Raw genomic sequence first — 493 nt, 5'->3', positions numbered from 1 at the left:
CTTGCGTCTCGCTGAACCCAAACCACACGACGCACCGATGTAAAAGGTGATGCCCAAAAAGGCGAAAGATAAGTCATAAATCAATTGTATTAATAATGACACTACTGATAAGAGTCATAGGCGATGGTAATCTTTACAGCAATAATGATATTAATGAAATCGACAACGTGATTATTATCATTGTGTATTAATTAAGGATCATCTTTATTCCGTTTTTTTATGATATGAATACCTAATCTATTCTGGAGAAAAGCAATGTGTATTTACTCTTAATCTTATCAATTTAATTCACTGAGTGATAACAAGAACACACCGGCAATAGATCTACTTTTCTGTATCATGAGATTATCAAGAAAATAAAAAGGTCACTGAATAAAAAGGTTTGTTTATATTTTTTCTGTTCATTTGTCTCTGTATGAATTCATGGCTTGTAGAAATGAAATTCAAAAATACATTATTTTTAGCGGGAGAATTTCACGAAAATTTCATAATG

This window comes from Penaeus monodon, chromosome 33, assembly GCF_015228065.2.
Source record: "Penaeus monodon isolate SGIC_2016 chromosome 33, NSTDA_Pmon_1, whole genome shotgun sequence".
In the NCBI taxonomy this organism is placed as follows: Eukaryota; Metazoa; Arthropoda; class Malacostraca; order Decapoda; family Penaeidae; genus Penaeus; species Penaeus monodon.
Note: the sequence above shows the minus strand (reverse complement) of the source record.